Source organism: Pagrus pagrus, assembly GCF_965226575.1.
Source record: "Pagrus pagrus genome assembly, chromosome: 20".
NCBI classification, from domain to species: domain Eukaryota; kingdom Metazoa; phylum Chordata; class Actinopteri; order Spariformes; family Sparidae; genus Pagrus; species Pagrus pagrus.
The window spans coordinates 27,476,187-27,494,709 of NC_140207.1; the positions used below are offsets into that span (position 1 = coordinate 27,476,187).

Sequence of the window (18,523 nt, forward strand, 5' to 3'; positions counted from 1 at the left end):
GGGTATGTGTCCAAGAGGGTTTTTTGTGCGGCTGGTGATGATACATAAGCCTACCGAATTTTGTTCATGTACGTGCATGTAGGGGGCAGGGCTTCAATTTTGAAATATTCCAAGGGGGCGCTATGGAGCCATTTAGCGCCACCTGCTCGTCATTTTTGGTGTGTGAGTTACAGGGGCCAGTCTCTAACACCCCTATGAGTTTCATATCCATAAGTGTTATGGTGTGGGCACAGTGGCAAATAAAAAATTAAACTGCCACCAGAGCGCCACCTAGTGTCGGATCGGTATGACCTTCATCAGCTATCCTCAGGAGGGCATTGGCAATAAGTGTAGCAAGTTTCATGTTAATCCGACAAACGGATGTGGAGATATAAATTACTTCAATTTAAAGAGCGCCACCTAGTGGTGGTCGGCCAAAATTTGGCACAGAGCCTTAGGGGCTCATGGGGAAGTAGGATCCTGAGTTTGAAGTCATTCGGACACACCAGTGTGGAGATATGCAAAACTTCCTGTTTTGAGGGAAATCTGCAGGAATTTGTAATTTAATAACTTGAGTATTTTTTGGTATATCAAAATTCTTTTAATAACTTTTTGTCAGGACGGTCCACAGATGCTGTGTGCAAAGTTTCGTGTAAATTGGTGAAATTCCCTGGGAGGAGTTCGAAAAAGTAGGTTTGCGACATTTTGCGAGCTAGCGAAAAAAAACGGTAGGCGGATATGGGCGTGGCCTATACCCAGAGATCCAGGAGGATTCACTGAACGTGTGGATATAAGGTTTTTGAATGTGCGACAAAGTATGTGGGAGTTATTAGGCAAAACGCACTTTCCTTGATAATAGCGCCACCTAGTGGCGAAAATTGACAACGACAACAGATTATAAAATTTTTCGCCAGGTGTGACGTATATTCCAAGTTTGGTGAGTTTTGGGGTATGTTCAGGCAGTGAAAAATGCGATTTTGGGGATGGAACAATAATAATAATAATCCTAGCGAATCCAATAGGTCCTCGCACGAGATTCGTGCTCGGGCCCTAATAATAATAATCATTACAATTACAATAGGGACCTCGCAGGTTCCCTGCTCGGGCCCTAATAATCTCTACAAAAACAATAGGGACCTCGCAGGTTCCCTGCTCGGGCCCTAATAAATAATCATTACAATTACAATAGGGACCTCGCAGGTTCCCTGCTCGGGCCCTAATTAAAACTGCGAGCAGTGATGTACGGGCCCTCGCAGTCCACGTACGTTGGGGCGTGCTGCTGTCGGGGCATGCTGCTGTCAGTACATGCTGGTGTTGCAGCATGCTGCTGTCGGGCGCGCACATCCTTCCTTTAGAAAATTTAAGACAAATATCATTTGAGCTGTGAATAGATGTTTGGCAAAATGTTTGAACAAAGCTTAAAGGGTCTTAAAAGTAGTATTGTCAGAATCCTCTACTCCACAACAACTACTCTAATTTCCAACAGTTATTGAATTTTTTTTCTGCTTTATTTCTACAGTATAACCAAAATCAGAGCGTTTGTGAAACACAAACTCACTCTGTCATCCAACAGAAAAGACAACCATCGGATACACTTCAAGCTTTATTTATGTACCACAAATACATCCAATAACTGTAGCCTACTGGCTGATTATGTTACTATACTGTAACTACTCTCCAGGGATTAAATGTGATGTAATGCTGTTTTTTTTTACTTATGCATGTCAATAAAGGTGGAAAAGATTCAGCAGAGGAGAGCAGTTTGTATTGGAAACACTTCTGCCTCCTCTGCATTACTGTTGCATTTAAATCTCCTCTGAAAAGGCTTTGGCATTTGTCTCTCTGCTTGAAACGGGATATAATGGGTTTGGATTTAAAACTGGGAGGAATCCATTTTAGTCAGTGTTAATCTTGGCTGGGATTGTCCTTAGCTTTTTAATGATTGTGATTGTAAAATGTATCAGTTATGAAGAATACATTTATTCCGTCATCATAGAAATGTAAAGATTTTCAATGTTTTCCGTTTTATATAATGCCTGATGAAACAATACATATAATGTCCTTTTAAAAAAAAAAGCTCCAAATGATTATGGTTGTTATCAGAAAAAGCTGTAAATATGTTTTACCCATGTTTATCAGTAAGTTGTCAATTGTGTTGCCTCCTCATTAATGGTGATCTTTCTGCTTGAATGTGAACATATAGTTTTACAGTTATATGTTATTTGTATAAAATGTGCTATATCAATAAAGTCTGATTGATGGATATGAGGCTGACTTCCTATTTTTAGTTGGTGGTGCCTTGGAAAGGTGCCTCCCTATATGTTACCACAAACACAATAGTGACAGTTTTCATCTGCAATCTGTAGGAGTTACTTAAATTTATACCTGTGTTATGTTTGAGAGAACGTGTATGTGACAAAAGAGGCGTGACGGTACACGTCATGATGATGACGTGTGTGTTTTTTTCAAGGCGTTTGCCCGGTGTCCTCTTGTTAATTTAAATACGTACCGGCTGAGTGTTTGACATGACAGGGATGCTGTTATAATGTGGTGTGACTGATATCCTCACCCACCATGCCTACTGGAAAGTGACAAATGTTTAATATTTCAGACTGAAGAATTAGGTGGCATTTATGGTCATCTGTGTCTTTCTCGCGCTTATATGCCCACCTGGCAGCCAACAATATATCATATCTGTTGATTATGGAAAACGCTGCGAAAAAGCATTGGAGATTGATTTTACTTAGCTTTTGTCATGGATTTGAACGCATCAACCAATCACGTCGTGAGAAAAAAACTTGACGTCAGCGCTGCAACGTTTGAACGGTTGTCTGTTACTTGACTCTCGTCCTGTGCAGACTGCTTCACCTTGGCTCTTCGGATTTTTCAACAAATACACACAAATACATACAGATACTCGCAGATATTTCCAACACTTTCGGATTACGACAGCAGCATTCTCTTCAAGGACCTTCAGCTTGCTCAACACGGTAAGTTCATCTTGATTAAAGCCGCTGTTTCCCATCGCGGCACAGAGAAGGCTGCTCGGACAACGAGCTAACATCCATGCTAGCTGCCTCATCGAACCGTAATTTTGAATGCATAATTCTGAATGTATCTAAAATACTGCTAACTTCAGTAAGGTACATTGTGTGTGTATGGTTTGTAAATGAGTATTATCAATGCTGTTATTAACACTGTTGGCTACTCTGCTGTCACGAGACAGCTAGTTAGCAAGCATTATTAGCATCGCTCGGCAGCAGAAACCTTTGGGTGTTTTTTTCTAGACGAGCTAAAAGTTACCGAGCCTTCTCCTGCAGTAGCTACCTTAACTAGCTTCCCTGTAGTCATAGGAGAGGTGGTTGGCTGTTAGCACAGGTTATAACCACATGTTTGGTAGCATATGAGGGCCTTTTGTGTGTTTGCTAAAGCAGCTACAAGCTACTAGCAACGCCAGTCTTTAGACAATATTCATTTAATTTAATATCAAGTCATTTCAACTGTCACATCGGCTCACTGGTAAATGACTCCGTTATTGCGCTGCGATTGGCGCGAGTATATTTGAAATGTCGCTGGGGTTGTCGCGCGGTGGGTGTCGGGAGTAAATTTTCAACTTCGAGGCGTTTTGCGCCATGATTGGCTGGAGTACATTTTTGAACTTCGCGGGCGTTGTAGCGCTTCACTGCACTCTGTCTCTCTCTCTCTCACACACACACACACACACACACACACACACACACACACACACAGAGAGATGACTATTCATGTTGATTTTATGATGTTCTGTGAATTTGGTTTGTGTTTTGATTATTATTATTATTATTATTATTATTATTATTATTATTATTACTTTCAGTGTCTATTGTTTGGATATTTACTGCAGTTATTGATGTTCACTGGTAGTTGGATACACTATGTACAGTATTAAAAGGTCTTAAATAGAATTTGGTGCCGATTATGTTGAAATTGTGTTTTTTGTGTTAATGTGAGAGCAGTTAAACCAGACTGGTCAAATTTGACTGGGAACACCAAAGTAAAGGGGGACAAACAAACATAATACAAGGGTTAAAGTAAACTATCAGCATTTTAGTCTAGTATTTGTCAGTGTTGTATGAATACTTTGATTTAAGTAACAACTTTAATTCTTCTGCTTCCATCACTGGTTGCTTGTTAAACGTGTGTATAAGATGTATTTTTCCAATTATTGCAGGCTAAAGATGAGTTGTAATGTCAATATTAATCAAATGTCTACTTGTTATTAGATGCCACGGGGCAAGTCTTATCGTCGTTCGGAGGCAGCCAAACGGCGTATGGCAGAACGGCGAACGGTTGACGTGGAACCGCAGCGCCCCGCCAATGTCTCTGTCGCACGTATGTAAATCTTTTCCTTGTATGTGTATGTATATTTTGCTAGTGGCAAGGTGTGTTGCGTTTACATGATTTGTGATTTGTAATATTTTATGAACTGCGTGTATCTCGGTGTTTTTTTCTTCTGCGTATTAGTTGGCACCGGCTGGCGCCACGCTGTGCGACAATGGCCAATCTCGTCTCTGACGGGAAAACAGCACAAATTGGTCATTCCGCCGGAAGTCCCTGACGAGAAGGTAAAATAATAACAATAATGATAATATTAATAACAAGACTTATAATAATTAGCGATTGTCATTCTCTAACAATGTAATCTTTTTTTCCAGTTTGTTCTTCTCATAGGCGCTTCCCATCTGCGCGCTTTCGCAGATGGCATTGTTGCGATGCCAGAGGGCTCACTCTCCTTTGGCATCATGTCCACGCCCGGGGCCTGCGCGAGGGAGCTGAGGATTGAGTTGCTGCACGCTGCTGTTCCTCGGACTCCTGACGCAGTCCTGGTCATGGCGCCTAGCAACAACCTGACAGCCAGCAAGACCATCGACGAGGCAGGGGCAGACTTCGCTAATTTCCTGCAGGCTGCTTGCAGTCGATGGTCTAACGTAGGTTTATTTTCTATTGTATTCATTGATATATTACCACAGTTAATGTACTTGTATGAACTGTTGCAAAATAATGTATATTTATATGACATTAGTTATTGCATTTTCAGAAAGAAATTACTTTGTCGTTAACAACCACTTTACTCTCCAGGTGTGTGTCGCAGACTTCGTGCCTCGTTTGACCGTTGAAGTCCTTCAGCAAGACTTCATGCGTCAAGAGTTCCGCCGCGTGGCAGCACGTATGGGTAAGCTTTAAAAAGACTATAGTTTAAGTACATTTCCATGCATAATGCATCATATGTTGTTTGGCAGACCGTTTAAACGAATATTACAATTTCCATAATCTTTCCGGTAAAACTTAAAGTATAATCCATAGATGTGTTAAAATAATGTATGTTATTTTTCTTTTTTAGGTGTCAGGTACTTCTCTACAGCTGATCATTTCCCTATGAACCGCCGTGAGCTGTGGTGCAGAGATGGTGTAAGTAGAATACATAGCATCATCTACACTTTGTCTGTAGCCGAATGACAAGTTTATTGCACCGCGTAATCTGTTTCATTTTCGTTATTTTCGCAGGTTCACCTGAGCGATAGTGACGGCATGCCCGTTCTAGCCGGGCTGCTGTGGAACGCTGCGTTCGAACAACTGCAGCCTCCGACACCAAAGCTCCAGCCTGCTCCCAGAGCATCGTTGCCTCGTAGGCACGTCGTCCCAAAGGTGGTCGTCAGGGGACAGGTCGCCGTACCTCGTCCCTCAAACCCCTTTGAGTGGACAGTCGTCGGCAAGGGCGGGAAGGTAATTGTTTACGCATTGTAATGGCGCGGTCGATGTATTTTTGATCAGCTGACCTCTGCAATGGTCGACTGGTTGTTTAATACAAAGTATCTTTTTTTGTCATTACAGAGGAGAGCACCTGAGGAACGTGAGCAGTCCTCTGGTGCAGAGAGGGTGGTTCAGCAGCAGGTATGTTACACTTGATTTAACCTAGCCTGTTTTGGATGCAATTGTCGATTTGATGATGGTGTTTTGACAGAGGAGCCATTCTCTATATGCATTTCGCAGGTTGACGCAAGTGCAAGCGCACTTCCACTCATCCAGCCAAACCCTGTTTGGTTCAGCAGTTCGGTGTTGGCTGCGATGGATGCTGCTGTGCCATCCCATCTTCCTACACCCGATTCCACCGCTGTTCCACGAAGCTCAAAGGTAAACTGCGTGCAAGTTGTATCTCTTGGTTTGTTGAAGGCTGTGTAGCATCTCCTTTTTCCTGATACACTCACAACAACATGCAAAACTGCACAATATTGTCCACAAGGGCTTTTGCCCAAATATGGCTTCACAAAGTGTATTTTGTTTTTCTTCCATTAGCGTCCAAAAGTGGAACATCGTCGTCGGACTTCTGCAAGCCAGAAGGTTTGTCTCGATTTTATTCGATATTTGACTTATTGGGCATTTTTTTGTGTGCACGTCTGCAGTATTACGGCAATAATTGGATAATCATTGGGAAAAAATGTTCTCTAGGTCCCGGCGAGAGCTTTGCCCGTGGTGAAACCCGTGCCACCGCCTGCAACTGCTCATCTGAAAGCAGACGCCAGGGAGGAGGTTAGTACAGTTTGTGCGTCTAGTACCTTTTATAAAAATAGTAGTCTAGTTTATTTGTAGATCATTTAATGTTTTTCTTGTCTTCTAGGTCGCCGTCGCCACCTCCGCCGGCGACACTCCTGTCGTCGCTGCGCCGGGCGGCTGCCTTCGGCCTGTCGTCGATCTCGGTGTCTCGCCGACACCGAGATCCAACAAAGGTAAGTGTGACGCTAACCCCGTTCCCTGCAGGTGTGAAGAGGTCTTGCAGTCTGTTGTTCCTGGTATTCGTGTCAAAAGTGCACCAGTCACTTACGACATAAATACACCCATGGCATGTGGCGTTGCAGCAGTCATGAAACATGTCATTTCTCCAGTGTGTACGTGGAAAGGGACAGATGTCGATAGCATAGGCGTAGAAGGTGGCAAACTGGCCAGTTACATCGAAGCTAGTCAGAAGAGCGAGGATAGACAGGACTTGTGCAAGTTGCTCGAACAGCACAATGTGTTTGGCAGGCAGTGGCAGGTAGCTATTCCTCCTCCAGCACGTAGCGATTTTAATTGGCTGGAGGGAGACACCGCGATGTACGAGAAGCTGCAAGAGCAGTTGTTTATCCACGGCGCGTGTCTGTTGAACCTCGGGGGTGCGGTCAGTGCCGTTATTCTCCATAACGGGTATTTTGTGGTTGTTGATTGTGGCACGCGTGATGCATCTGGGATGGCATCTAGTATTGGCACATCTGTGGCTGTGTTCAATACATGCCTTAATGACTTGATGCTTCACATCAGTCATTTGCAGGAGTCTTTAGGCGCGAAGTGGTATGCCGTGCATGGCATTTCTGTCATTGAGTGTCCAGTAGATAACGACGGGGATAGCGCTACATTGTTTGCAGGCGAGACCGTTGACGTCGGCGTTGCAGCAAAGCTGGAGGATGGCATTTCAGTCAGGCCAGAGACCGACCTAAGTTCCATCAGGGGAACTTTTCACCAAGGGGACGCTCGGTTCCAACACGGAGGGCTTCAGTGTATGGCTGTAAGTTTGGTAGCTATAGCCAAACACAGCATTGATACTGTGTTTTCGTGGCAGTCTGGCGATCTGGATAAGGTTGTAGATTTAGGGGACGAGCTCTACACGTCGTTGCGGGAAAGTAAGTCTATCAGTGGGCAGTCTGAATTGCTGTGCGTTCCAGATTTGCCTAAAGAGTCCATTATCGATGGAGAGAAATTTGAGTTTGAGTACGGTGACTACGTTTCTGGTGACGTTGATGTGGTTGAGGGACAGCTTGTTGATGCAGGCGTGTACACCACTCTCAGGAATGGTTTGGGAAAGATGTGTAGCAAATATGACACATGCTTTCTGACTGTGAGTGGCAGCACGTGTGCTATCATTGGTCGAGATGAGCAGTATGCAGTAGTTGACTCTCACGCACGCGGTGCAGATGGCATGGTAGATGTGACTGGGTTTAGCGTTGTTGTGTATCTTAGTTGCCTTGACCGCGTGTTTGATCACATATGCAAATTTGCCACCGCAATGAACACTCCAAAGCTGTTTGAGATTGCTGGTGTTTGTGTCACTCACAAAAGTCAAAGCGCAACTGTGGAAAGCAGAGAGGTCGACTTTGGTCGTAGCTTACCTCTTCAGCCACCGCTTAAAGTGTCGGCTGAACAGGTAAGCCTTGGCAGCAGTGGCAGCAGTCAGACAGGTGTGAAACGCAAGATTTCAGTGGGTAATCGTGGATCCAAAAAGTTGAAAAGCAGGGATGTTAATCTGGTTAATTCAGATGTTGTATTTGTCAGCGATGTGACGAGTAAAAGATTTGAGTTTAATCCGCTGCGTAGTGACGTTGCAGAAGCTTTGTGCAAACAGTTGAACGTAGAGTCGGAGAAACTCGATCTAGTATCTACAGAGGGTGGTGAATTAGGGGCTCCTTGTAAGAATGAGCAAATAGTTGGTGATGGTAATTGTTTCTTTAGAGCGGTTAGTCAAGCTGTGTGTGGTACACAGAAGAATCATAGGAAAATTAGATTAGCTGTGTTTAAGCAATTACAGACCAATCCTTTAGCATATACTTTGCGTCCTGAGTATTCCTCGATGGCAGATTATCTGAGTAGATCAAGAATGCGCTATGTTGGTAGTTGGGCCACTGAAATAGAGATTCAAGCAGCAGCAGATTGTTTAGGAGTAAATATTTTCACGTTTTGTGGTGATCGCTGGCTTGAATACAGTTGCAAGAATAAGCAGTTGTGTAATCAGGCAGTGTATTTGGAAAATTGCAACGGTAACCATTATGAGACTGTTGTTTGTGTTATGAAGCCTCAGATGCAGACTTGTTATGGTTACTGCAAAGTGAGCGTGTCTTGTGCCGGAGGGTACAATTTTAGACGGCAAAGTAGAGAGAGTAGTGTTTGTGCTGAGAGTTCAAGTGCAGTTGTAGCTCCAGGTTGTGTAGCTGAAAAAGTTATTGATATTGAAGATAATGTTATAGAACAGAAGGATAGTACTGTGTCTAGGCAAGAGCAGACTTCATTTACATTTAACCCAACTAATGTTAGTTTTTCTAAGTATTTGAAAAATAAAAAGAAGTTAAAAATAATGACAAAATACCAGGAAAATTATTTGCATAGGATGAAAGTCATTGAAATCAATAAAAGGCGATATAGGGAAAATGTAATGTATAAACATAAACTTATTGAAATGATGAAAAGGAAATATAGGGAAAATGTTATACATAAGCATAAAGTTCTTGAAATGAAGAAAAGGAAATATAGGGAAAATGTAGTGCATAAGCATCAAGTTATTGAAATGGTTAAAAGGATATATAGAGAAAATGCAGTATATAACCATAAACTTAAGGAAATTAGTAAAATGAAATATAGGGGAAATAAAGTGCATAAGCATAAACTTAAGGAGATGAGTAAAATGAAATATAGGGAAAGTGAAGTGCATAAGCATAAACTTAAGGAGATGAGTAAAATGAAATATAGGGAAAGTGAAGTGCACAGGCAGCATGTAAAAGCCATGAGTACAACTAAGTATCATGGAAGTCTTGAGCATAAGAAGCGTGTTATAGCTGCAAACAAATTGAAGAGGGAACAAAATAAAGAAAAGGCAGAGCAGTTTGATTATGTTAGAGAACAGTTTTGGGATAAAGTTAAAGATGGGCCAGATTTTGTGTGCTGTGTATGTCACAGAGGGTTGTTTAAGAATCAGGTTTTAAAGTGTAAAAGAGATAATTATACAAAAAGTAAAGAAATAAGTGTAATTGCAGATAAATGTATTAGTGAAGAGTATTTGCATAAATGTAATGAAGACTGCGTATTGCCGTGTCAATGGTTGGATACAGCTAGAGGAGAGCTGTGGATTTGTAGCACGTGTCACTCTAAGATTAGTAAAGGTGTTGTGCCACCTGAATGTGCATTGAACAATTTGGCGGTTTGTCCCATTCCACCAGAATTGGCATGTTTGAATAGTTTAGAGCGACATTTGATCGCGATGCATATTCCGTTTATGAAGATGTTGGCGTTGCCTAAAGGTGGGCAAAATGGAGTACATGGACCTGTAACGTGTGTTCCTGCAAATATTGTGCAGACGAGCAATTTGCTGCCACGTACAGAAATGGAAGGATCTTTGTTGCCGGTAAAGTTGAAGCGGAAGCTAACTTATAAAGGACATTATGAGTATGAGTTTGTTGATAGTACACGCGTAAGGCAGGCTTTGCAGTATTTAAAAGGGACAAATGTCCATTATAAAGATGTAGAGTTTAATGAAGCGTGGATAAACCACTTTTGTAGGGAACCGGATACTGATTGTAATGGTGGTGGTGAAGCATCTGCAGATGTTGGGGAAGATGAGCTTCTGCATGATAGACAACAACACTGCATGTTTCAGGATACTTGTCTTATGCCTGTAGATATTGGTCAGGAAACACTGGATCAATCTTTTGATGATATCTTGAATTTGGCTCCAGCAGAAGGCAACTCTCCTGTCAGGTTGTTGTCTGATCATACAAATGAAGCAAAATGCTTCCCAGTGTTGTTTCCTACGGGACTTGGTACATATCGTGATAATAGACAGCATCGTTTGACTTTGTCGCGTTATTTCAATAACAGGATTTTACATGCTGATGGTAGATTTGCACAAAATGTTGAATACATCTTTTATGCTCAGTACTTATCTGAGGTAGAACAGGTTGTGTCAAATGTATCAATAGCATTGCGGAAGGGTAAAGGAGGTGCTAGATCTGAAAAAATTACCAAACATTTATTGAATGATGAAGAATCCTTGAAAAAGTTGTTGCATGTTGATGATGGGTTTCGTTTTCTTAAACCTATTAGAGGTACCCCATCTTTTTGGCAGGGAGCCCAGCGTGATTTGTTGGCTTGTGTTCGTCAGCTGGGTGTCCTGACGTGGTTTTGTTCATTTTCTTCAGCTGATATGCGGTGGAAAAATCTGCTCAATAGCATATTGAAGCAGGCGGGCAGAACAGAGACAGTCGAACAGTTAGAATGGGCAGATAGGTGTGAACTTTTGCGTGGCAATCCGGTCACCGCGGCCAGAATGTTTGATTTTCGCTGGCATTGTTTTTTGAGAGAGGTGTTGATGTCTCCATCTAATCCTATTGGCAAAATAAAGGATTATTTTTATAGGGTGGAATTCCAGCAGCGTGGATCACCACATGTTCACTGCCTCTTTTGGATAGAGAATGCCCCAATAATTGATAAAAACACAGATGAAGAGGTAGTTCAATTTATTGATCAGTATGTCACATGTGAATTACCAGCACAGGATGAAGCATTATTGGACATTGTAACATCTGTGCAACAACATTCAAAACGACATTCAAAATCTTGTAAAAAGAATAAAACTGTTTGTCGTTTCAATTTTCCTAAGCCGCCATCTGCAAAAACTTTTATTTCACGTAAAGTCAGCGAAGAGGATGGCAAAGAATCTTGTAAATGTAAGGTAGATGAGGCACATAAATTGGACAGTTGTGCATGCAAAAATCAGGGGCAGAAAGAACCAGAGATAATGGAAAAAGAGATTGCAGTGAACATTATGACAAAAATAAAAATGGCTCTTTCAGAAGACAATGCCAGTTTTGATAGTGTGGAACAGTTGTTTAGACATTTAGGCTTAAATCAAACCGTTTTCGAGGCTGCGTATAATCGTGTAGCAAGGAACACGCATGTTGTTTTGAAGAGGCAGGCGAACGAGGTTTGGATCAATCAGTATAGCAAACCACTGTTAAAATGTTGGAATGCTAATATTGACATCCAATATGTCGTTGATGCCTATGCTTGTGTAGTTTACATTATTTCTTACATCTCCAAGGCAGAAAAGGAGATGGGGTTGTTGTTAGGAAATGCTCAGAGAGAAGCAGCTAAAGAGGGTAATAGTAGTGCTAAAGATGCATTGAAAAAATTAGGAAGTGTGTATTTACACAATAGGGATGTTTGTGCTCAGGAGGCAGTGTATAGGTTGACAAACATGCATCTAAAGGAGTGCTCTAGGAAAGTTGTGTTTGTGCCGGTAGGGAAGAATACAGTTAGAATGAGTTTGCCTTTAAGCGTGTTAAAACAAAAGGCATCATCACATGATCTTACCGATGAAGATATGTGGATGAGGAATACTGTCGACCGGTACAAGAATAGGCCGAAGGATAGTACATTAATTACATGTGTTTGGCAGCATTTGCGTCAGAGTATCGCGTCTTGAGTAAAAATGAAACGTGTGTCAATAGGGTGAAATTAAACAACGATTGTGGTTTTGTTGTGAAAAGAACACGTACGCAGCCCGCCGTTGTTCGTTACGTGCGCTTTTCGGAGACTAAGAATCCGGAATTGTTCCATCAGAGCATTTTGCAGTTGTTCCTGCCGTATCATAAAGACGGGCAGCTCAAACCGGCGGGGTTTGAGACGTTTGAGCAGTTTTATAGTCACGGTCGTGTGAGATTGGGTGATAAATCGCTACATTCGGTCAAAGCGGTTGTCGATCAGAATAGATGCAAATTTGAAAGGGACGCAGACGAGTTGGACGATATCCAAAATTCAATCGATAGTGACGGTGTTGTAGAAGATGCCTGGTGCGAGCAGGAGTTGGAGCGTTTAGAGTGTATAGAGGAACGTAGAGAGGCGGAGCAGATAGTTGACGAACCAGTAGATGGCATTCCAGATTTAGCGGTAAACGGTAAAGACGTTGCACATTTAGAAAAGAGGAACAATGTCCTCTGCAGACGTGACGGTTTGGCTTTAGTTAGGTCTCTGAATGAGACACAGATGTGTATTTTTTATCAGATTAGGCAGTGGTGCTTAGATAGGGTAAGTGGAGCAAAGCCAGATCCGATACATGTATTTATTACAGGCGGTGCGGGGACAGGTAAGAGCCATTTGATCAAGGCTATACAGTACGAGGCAATGAGGTTGTCGTCGAGAGTGTGTCGCGATCCGGACGACATTTGCGTTGTACTAACGGCTCCTACGGGGATAGCGGCGCACAATTTAAATGCGGCTACTATTCACAATGCGTTTAGCATTGGTAAAGACGTACGCTTACCTTACACTCCGTTGGGTGAGGAGAAGCTGAATTCTTTACGTGCTAAATATAGTAGCTTGCAGCTTTTGATAATAGATGAAATCTCTATGGTTGATCACAAACTATTGGCTTATATCCATGGAAGATTAAGACAAATTAAGCAATCTGGTGACTATTCCCCGTTTGGAAATGTTAGTGTAATTGCAGTTGGAGATTTTTATCAGTTGCCTCCGGTGAAAGGGAAACCTTTGTATTTAGACGACGTAGGTGTTGATTTGTGGTCTCGGTTGTTTAAGATTGCGGAATTGAAAACAATCGTTCGTCAGAAAGATCAGGTATTCGCAGAGTTGTTGAATAGAGTTAGAACTCGTTCAAAAGGTACCCCGATGTTGGATAGCGACATTGAAATATTACAACGTTGTGAAACCGGCGAAGTCAGCTCAGCTTTGCACATATTTCCCACAAGTCGACAAGTAAATGTACATAATCTACAGCGGTTGTTTATAACTTGTCCGGATTATGTTGCGATACAGGCTCAGGATTACGTGAACAGTAAGAAAACAGGCAAGCTGGAGTTGATAAGCGGACATCATTCCAGAGCATACGACACATGTCTGGATGAGACGCTGCTGTTAGGGAAAGATGCCCGCGTAATGCTGTTTAAAAACTTGGATGTAGCGGACGGTCTGGTCAATGGGGCGTGTGGCACTGTCACACACATAGTTTATCCAGAGGATGACGAAACGAGGTTTCCTCAGACGGTGTATGTCAAATTCGATGACGATAGGGTAGGCGTACAGAAGAGGAAACGCTGTGCATTTGCCTCTGCGGTAGAAATGGGTTCCACGGGCATTGGACCTGAAGAGGATAGGGTAACCAAAAAGGGTGGAATGCGTAGGCAATTTCCACTGAAGCTTGCCTGGGCTTGTACAGTACATAAAGTACAAGGCATTACAGTAGATAAAGCGGTAGTGTCTCTTGAAAAGATTTTTGCAGCTGGACAGGCGTATGTAGGTTTGAGTCGGGTTAGAGATTTGTCAGGGTTGGTGATCAGGGATTTTAAGGAGAAAGCTATCTATTGTAAGGACACAATTAAAGATGCAATTGAACAGATGCCTCCCTTCATGGTCGAGAATATTACAAGGCACAAATTCAATACGCAGACCTTTACTGTGTTTTTGATGAATGTGCAGAATTTGACCCTACATGTATCCGATTTGGCATTGTGTACACAGCATTTGCAGCTTAACTGCATTGCTGTTACAGAAACATGGCTGCCTGCAGTTTCCTCATTTGAAACTGTAAAGATGGACGGTTATGTATTTCATAATCAGCCAAGGAATTTATCCTACAGTAGCAGCGACCCAATATTGACAGAAATTCAAGGTCAACGACATGGTGGAGTTGGCCTTTATAGTGCAGACAATTTGGCATGTAATGTTCTCCAGGTACCAAATGTAAATTTAGAATGTTTGGTTTACCACTGCACTACATACAGCATATTGATAGCTGTAATTTACAGACCACCATCTTATCCCATGACTTTGTTTAAACAAAATTTAAGCAAATTACTTGATTGGCTGAATCCACAAAGCGACACAGTCGCCGTCATGGGAGATTTCAATGACGACATTTTGAAATCATTGTCAATTGCCAAATTCATGACAAACAAAGGGTTTGTTCAATTTGTGAAACGACCAACAACAGAAAACGGCACACTAATTGATCATGTGTATGTGAAAACAACACATTATGTTGTTGAATCCTTAGTGGTGCCAACTTATTTCAGTGACCATGAGGGAATCATGTGTTCTTTTACATCTAGGACCTAGAAGAGTAGTTAAGGACAAGAGCAGAAATAATATATATATATATATATATATAGCCTCATTGCCTCGTACTGTATATATAGATAGATAGATAGATAGATAGATAGACAGATATATGACCAAAAAATAATTGTTTAACGTTTATATCGTATTTCTTTTTATATGGATGTTTCCTTTTAGGAGTTTTGTGTGCTATGTTGTGCATTTTAATGTATAAAAAGACAAAAAAAAGTTTTTCATAACATTCATCATGTTTCCTTAAGAGGTTTGTGTTATTCTATATTGTGTGTTCAATATAAAAAACAAAAAAAAACAAAAACCAAAAAAAAAAAAACCTTAGATATAAAAAGGGTTTCGTTTCCTGCATTACAACAGCATTTTAAACTACAACATGTTATGACAAATAGTAATAATAATTCTAATCACTAATGTCAATGATACACATTTGGAGTTTTATAAGTCAAACATTTTATTGAAAACGTTTAAGCTCATATATATATAGTAGGGCTTTGACATTTGCCCAAAAAATCATATTCGAACTTTGTTTGTTTATTAATATTAATATTCGAATATATTCGAATATTTATTGATAATATTTTGATCATTAAATACCTCCAGTAAGACCTATATTAGTATCAAAAGAAAGTCGTTTTTCTGTTGTTCTATGTTCTGTCCACCAGAGGGCAGTGTATCAATCAATAGACAGAAAAGTGTTGACAGGTGGGCTCTCAAGTTGCTGGTCGTGGAGTGGTCGATAAGTTTAGTCTTACATATTTTACAAATAACTTTGTCCTTTCTCATTATTTTTCCTTGTTTCAGGAAACCAAAGAAGCGCCACACATTACTCCTTAAATTTTCCGGCGTGTATAGTTCTCCTTCCGCACAAGCAGCCTTTTGCTCCGCCATTGTTTTTCTGTGAAAGAGTGTAAACAGGCGTCAGGCGCTAACGACGTGATAACGTACAGAAGCCCCAGGTGATCAATGCTCATGAGCTCGCGTTTCACAAAACAGGCTGAAAAAAGCCTCGAATCTGGATTGAAAACTACGTTTTCAGGCAAACACATTTACCAAAAATAATGCTTATTATAGGTTCGAATATTTAGAAGCTGCCCGATATTCGTTCGAATATCTTTTTTTTTTTTAATATTCGAATTATATTCGAATACCGAAGTTCGATGTCAAAGCCCTAATATATAGCACTTACTATACTGCAGTAATCACATAATATCAATTGCTGCCAGTCATATGCTGTTGCTAATGCAGGTTTTGCTTTACCTTTCATATAGCCTCAAAAAGCAAAAGGCACTGGTAATGGTACTCCTGGTTTACTGGGATGGGGTTCGATTCCCTGCGGTGTCCTGCTGATTGTTTTGGCATTTACAATGAAAGGCCATATTTTACTATATTGAATGTATAACAAGTGTGACTAAACTCCATAACAGAAAATCAACATCAAATAACCCCTTACATTACCCCCCAAAAAAAACAAATTTAAACATAATCATGACCAAATTTTATTGAACAGCTGTTGTTACTGTAAACAGTGTTTCCAAGTAGTGGTGAACATGCATAACTGCAGTGAAAATACAAAGAATAGACACAGAAAATTATAACAATCATCTTGTCACGATCTATGGCTGCAGTGTCTGTGTTGTGTTTTTTGTGCTTGTGTGTTGTGTTTGCTTGCAGAGGTGCACTGGAAGGCTGGGCGGAGTTTGCTGTCTCGGGAGGGATCACGCGCACCTGCAGCAGGTTGACAATCAGCGGCCGCATAAAAGCCCTGATCCTCACTGTAGCTGCCGCCGCCAGATGATTTTGTGAACGACACGCGGTATAGGGCTCCGTCAATAGTGTTTTCTATGCTTACTCTAGTGCACCTGTGTTTTCCAGTACGACTAACTTCACCTTGCTTTGTCTACAGTGTCCATCTGAGTGCCGACCAACGTGTGACTCTGCTCCTGCGTACAGATTGCTCAGCACCTCTGCAGCACTCAACCTGCCCGGCGCTCCTCCAAGCGGCCAAACACCGTGCATCTCCTCAGCAAGGCTGCAGCACTACACCTCCGCTACGCTCCTTTCTAGCGGCTACACACCACACAACTCTTAAGCCCCATTGCAACACGCCACCTGATCTGTACTCCTCTGAGCGGCTACCCACTACGTGGCACCTCAACTCCTGTTGAGATACAATAGTTTTTTTTGTGCACCAGTCATATGCTACTCCACATGTTCATTTAATGATGTCCCTATATATATATATATAGCTGCATTTATCCCGTTGATTGATGAGATTGATACAAGCATCAACACCATGTTATGAAGGGTTAAGACATTGGAGAAACAAGCCAGGATAAGAGAGAGAACACAGCTGCCTTTGTCTCCGAAACAATGTTGCCTGCACATGATGAGCTTAAGGTGAACGGTATCTGTCTGTGAAATGATAGCAAGTGTGTCTTAGAGGAACTCAAAGTATTGCAGAGCAGTGCAGGATGAGACAGGAAGAGAACAGGAAGAGGGAGGGTCTTTCCACAGGGCCACGTCTTCACGGATTGGAGGAATCATGTTGCCAATAGGCTGGGACCAGCCTGTGCACCAATGACAGGAGAGAAGCCAAGTCTAATCAAGGCCTCCTCACCTTTTTGACCAATGAGAAGTTACAACACCTCAACAGCAAAAGTGTTATTGTAAAGTGAATATCTCCATCTTTGTCTGGGCGAGTAATAGTAATTCACTGACTGTGATTTGTGTAACAGAGAAAGGTCCATGATCATGCTTGCTTAATGGTACAAATAATAATTATAAATAAATAGTGAAATGGAACGTCGTTGTATGTCTTCACTTAAACAAATGAACACATCAACACTCCACTGCCGCACTCCACCTGTCCTGCGGTCCTCTGAGCAGCCAGACACGACGCAGCTCTCCAGCAGCATCAACCTCAAACCATCATCAGCTGTGAATTCAGTTGTATTCAAATAAAGAACCTTTTTATCCTGCTCCAGACTTGTGTCCGCTTTTGGGTTCAAGCTGATTCTGCCAAGTGTGCTCCATCCAGAATCAACACAGCCATGTAGGCTTGGATGTCTACATGTCCAATGCTCCCCATGCTGAATGTAAAATCTAAACTGAAGAAAAGTAAGCTTTTCTTTTATCATTTAGCAATAAAAGCGACACCTGTTGGCTGATTTGCACAGTTTACACAAACCCTCATTGGACCATGCAAGACAATTATTGAAAATTGAGCGGTAATGGGAGTGTATTTGGTGAAGATATGCAAGATTGTCTGTTTGACCACAATGTGCAGGAAATTGTTGTTTTATATTTTGGGCGTTCTTTGGACTATCGCAATTCTTTTAATAACTTTTTCTCAGGAGGGTCCACAGGTGCTGTGTGCAAAGTTTGGTGCAAATCGGACAAATTGCCTGGGAGGAGTTCGAAAAAGTAGGTTTTTCATTTTTGGCAATTTTGCGAATGGAAATTTAGACCGAAAGTGGGCGTGGCCTACATCAATTAATTCATCTGGATTCAGGGAACACGCAGATCTAAGGTTTAACAATGTACACCATGTTATGTGGGAGTCATTAGGCAAAAACGCTTTTCTGTTGATAACAGCGCCACCTGCTGGTCATTTTTGGTGTGT

The 18,523-nt window shown here is 41.7% G+C and overlaps 1 long non-coding RNA gene across 1 annotated transcript; it reads left to right on the top strand.

The window, feature by feature from the left end:
- The first annotated feature begins 2,835 nt into the window (after positions 1 to 2,835).
- Positions 2,836 to 14,901, top strand: LOC311249648. The gene is made up of 12 exons (XR_014621208.1): positions 2,836 to 2,969; positions 4,242 to 4,350; positions 4,483 to 4,583; positions 4,674 to 4,946; positions 5,098 to 5,191; positions 5,360 to 5,427; positions 5,524 to 5,742; positions 5,851 to 5,910; positions 6,010 to 6,150; positions 6,313 to 6,357; positions 6,466 to 6,546; positions 6,635 to 14,901. It is a non-coding gene; the product is annotated as an uncharacterized lncRNA (long non-coding RNA).
- The last annotated feature ends 3,622 nt before the right edge of the window (positions 14,902 to 18,523 follow it).